Source organism: Chiloscyllium plagiosum, unplaced genomic scaffold (assembly GCF_037043375.1).
Source record: "Chiloscyllium plagiosum isolate Xiang-an unplaced genomic scaffold, Cpla_swu_hap1 HiC_scaffold_27, whole genome shotgun sequence".
NCBI lineage: Eukaryota > Metazoa > Chordata > Chondrichthyes > Orectolobiformes > Hemiscylliidae > Chiloscyllium > Chiloscyllium plagiosum.
The window spans coordinates 47,134,357-47,138,616 of record NW_028270165.1 but is presented as its reverse complement, the minus strand read 5'-3'; the positions used below and the strand labels follow the sequence as shown (position 1 = coordinate 47,138,616).

Here is a 4,260-nt window from a genome sequence, read left to right as displayed (position 1 = left end):
TTTTGTCCTCGGCAGGGTTCACACCTGCGTGGGGAAACCACAATGGATTTCAAGTCTATCGCATAAACCACTCGGCCCACGAATACAGAACCACACTGACAACTTCACTTCCCAGGTCTGTCTGCCTGTGGAGCTAAGAAAGAGTGAATCATCGCAGAGTTTGTTTGAATCCAATCACTTCACAGTGATTCGAAAGGGTTAAATATCTGCACATGGCGAATCGAGGTGTTTCATCCCAAAAGGTGAAATGAAATTTCCGTTAAAAACAAAACTAGAAATTGCAGGAGGAACTCAGCAGGTCAGGCAACAGCTGTGGAAAGAGAATCATAGACAACATTTCAAAATTCTGTTTTCTCCGACAGGTACTGTCAAACCTGCCGAGTTTCTCTTTTTGTCTCGGTTTCTCAGCATCCGCAGTCCCTTACGTTAGGCATTAATTCAATTCAGAAACCCCTTTGTGGAGAGGATTTCCGTTTGGGGAACATTTTCCTGACCCCATGAAAAGCACTCAGCTTCGATGCCAAGGAAGAAAAGTGAACACACCGCCCCTGGGTGGGCTCGAATCACCAAGCTTTCGGTTAATAGCTAAACGCGCTGACCATTGCGCCACAGAGACAGGCGCTGGCATTGGCTGCACCATCGCTTAGGGCAGGCTATTAGAGAATTCATAATTCAGCCTCCCCGCCTAGAATTACAATTGTCGTCTATCAGTTTTACTTTTCCATAATAAAGCCTGGGACATTTATTGTGGAGACACCGGGGACAGTCTGATCCCACCCTCTGCAGACACATCCATGTCACGAGGACCTAGCTTTCTTACTCCGGGGCCGTCGCCCTTCGACCCTTTCCGTGTTTCGCCTGTTCCTGAGTTCTCTCATTGGCTCGGAGGCGAGAAGGTGTTTGAATTCTTGATGTACAGGAACGACAATTCTTTCAATGTCTCAGATCAGTTCATGTCCCGAGAACATCAGAGTCAATCTCCCGGCCCCTTTAACAAGGGGACGGTGTCTGGACTGTCTCTACTCAGTCGGACAGTTCATCTTTCATTCTCCTCTAAATACGCTTCCCAAAGAGTTTCCAAAGATTCACAAAGCTGGAGACTGGGATTTCTGTTTTGCTTCATGAACATTTTTCCATTTCCTAACTGACAATATTTTGCCAAAATCTCTTCCCAACTGTACGCCTTGCGTCATGTCCAGGGATGAGGAATTTCCATTTTGGGGAGACATTCCCAAGGTTGGGAATGTTCGCTTTGGAGCAAACAAGGTAAACTGGAGATTTCCTGGGGCTGTTGGTAATGATGGGAGAAGAAGCGGTGGGAATGGGCAGATTAATGATCAGAAGAATCAATTGCCACTGACCAGAGTCAGTTACCAGAGGACAGGGATTGAAGTTCTTGAATGAAAAGCAGCATTTGTGCCTAATAAACACAGAGAATACTGCAGAAAGCCAACAGGTCGAGCAAAATCTGTGGAAAGGTAAACAGAGCTGACGTTGTGAGGCTGGTACGTTGTTTGTTTAGAACCCGAGGTTCCTGCATGGCAATCAATTCCCAGACATGAGAAAACGGGACTTTATTGAGACGGGTTTTGTGAAGTTTGAGCGATAATGCAACCAACAGGAAGTCATTTAAAATCGCCAGCGAAGAAAGCATAGTCAGCAGGTTACCACCTTGGGCGGGGGAGCCCCAAAGGATCTCTACGCCAACACCTTAAGTGTTCGGCCATAACTGCACGCCCAAAGTTGTGGTGTAAAATTTCTCATGGAATGGTTCTAACAGGAAAGGTGAGTATTGGACTTGTCCTGTCCGCGCCATAGTCCTAACGTATCCTGTTCCCCTGGATTTGATCAGGACAGAGGAGGCTGATGGGAGACCGAACTGAACTACACACATTGATGAGTGATAGAGCGGGTGGGAAGGATCCATTCCCCTGCATAGAGAGATTAATAATCAGGGCCGAAAATAAGGAGCCACTTCAAGAAATTTGGGGTTCATTCAGCAAAGCTAATGTAGAACTGTTCACAGAAAATTGTGCTGAAAGTCTCTCGAGTTATTGTGATGAGAAGTGTTGATGATGCTAATACAATCGATAGGATGAACGTAGATTGGTAAATGTATTTGGTGACAGTTCTGTTCAAGCCCTGTGAGCAAAACCTGGATCGTAAGGAACAAAAGGGGCATTAACAACATCGATCTGAAATTGGATACGTGACAAGAAACAGAGCCATCATTAACAGTTGGCTTTTGAACTGGAAAAGCTTTCTCGTGAAATTAGCTTGAGGCTTGAGGTCTGCAAGGTCAAGATAATTTAGGTAAATCACGGAAACACGATCCTCATTAGCAGACAGTGAAAGGATTACAAGACGCAAATTAAACATTTTCTACAAGTGATACAGTGGACTGGGAAGATAAGTATTATAAACTGTGAACAACAAAGTTCTGGAGCACAACACTTACATTCAAAGACCGAAAACATCCAGGTCCTGATTAATCAGATTGCATTGTGGTGCTTTTCCGCAAAAATCCACTTGCAATGTCCTACAAAAGAGTGGCAAAACCCTTCCCTGTCAGCCCAAGATAGAAACTCCGAAGGGATGAACGTTTGCTGAATTTCTGAAGATTCACAAAGCTTAGACTGGTTTTGGTGATTGTTTCCTTTCCACTCCCAGGAGCCGCAGTGGTTGAGGCGGTGAGTTGGGGAAAGTAAAATGTGCCCGTGAGCAGCGTGTGGGGCGATTTCAGCTTCCCCTCATCTGACAGCGCTGTGACTTGACTCCGATGTTCTCAAGGTCATTGACTGACGCGAGACAGTGACAAGATTCTCATGCCCGCAGATCGGGAATTCAAACCGTATGCCGGTTTCAGGACAATGAGAAAGATTAATTGGGGTGTGTGAAGAAACTGTGAGCTGCATTTCAAACAGGTAGGTGGAGTCAGATGCGTCATCCATTGCGCCCCGGCCCTGTGCGTATCTGACGCCACCATGCTGCAGAGTTCTGACGTGAACACGGGCATGCGCAGCAATGGGAACACTCATAAGGTGAACAACCAAAGATAATCATCGTCACTGCTTCCTTTCCACTGGCCCAACTTTGTGAAGCAGTATCTTTCACTGGCAAAGGAAACACCCTTGTCCTCAGGTGCCTGCTTCATTTCGATCACGATTTCAAGCCTCTCACTGTTCTAATCTCATTTCCAAACACTTTGCTCACAGCCTCAAACGAAACTGTGCGGGTATCTGCTTGTTCCACCCGAACAGGCAGTGGGTTGCAGATTCCCACCAGTCCCAATGTGAGTGAAATACTTTTCCCCCTCCACTGATTTGAATCTTAAAGAAGAAGCCGGGGAGCAAGCTCCCTTTCTTTTCGACGACATTTCTCATTTTGTCCTCGGCAGGGTTCACACCTGCGTGGGGAAACCGCAATGGATTTCAAGTCCATCGCATTAACCAGTCGGCCCACGAATACAGAACCACACTGACAACTTCACTTCCCAGGTCTGTCTGCCTGTGGAGCTGAGAAAGAGTGAATCATCGCAGAGTTTGTTTGAATCCAATCACTTCACAGTGATTCGAAAGGGTTAAATATCTGCACATGGCGAGTCTAGGTGTTTCATCCCAAAAGGTGAAATGAACTTTCCGTTAAGAACATAACTAGAAATTGCAGGAGGAACTCAGCAGGTCAGGCAACATCTGTGGAAAGAGAATCAGAGACAACATTTCAGAATTCTGTTTTCTCCGACAGGTACTGTCAAACCTGCCGAGTTTCTCTTTTTGTCTCGGCTTCTCAGAATCCACAGTCCCTGACGTTAGACATTAATTCAATTCAGAAACCCCTTTGTGGAGAGGATTTCCGTTTGGGGAACATTTTCCTGACCCCATTAAAAGCGTTCATCTTCGAAGCCAAGGAAGAAAAGCGAACACACCGCCCCTGGGCGGGCTCGAACCACCAACCGTTCGGGTAACAGCCGAACGCGCTGACCAATTGCGCCACAGAGACAGGCGTTGGCGTGGGCTGCACCATCGCTTAGGTGAGGCTATTAGCGAATTCATAATTCAGCCTCCCCGCCGAGAATTACAATTGTTGTCTTCCGCGCAGTCTTGCGAGACAGCCCGGCTTTTTTAACTTGACTTGTGCAAAAATGCCCGATTAAACTTCTCAAAAAGAACCTTCGTTAAAAGAGGCTGAGCTCCCTGGAGTACGAATGGGACAGGAAGTGAAATGATTGGAGATATCATTGAACAGGTTGACGTGTTTCCT

General features: G+C 46.4%; 1 non-coding gene across 1 annotated transcript; it reads right to left on the bottom strand.

The window, feature by feature from the left end:
- Positions 1 to 3,925: 3,925 nt before the first annotated feature.
- On the bottom strand, positions 3,926 to 3,999 carry trnan-guu (transfer RNA asparagine (anticodon GUU)). The gene has a single exon. It is a non-coding gene; the product is annotated as a tRNA-Asn (tRNA).
- Between the last annotated feature and the right edge of the window lie 261 nt (positions 4,000 to 4,260).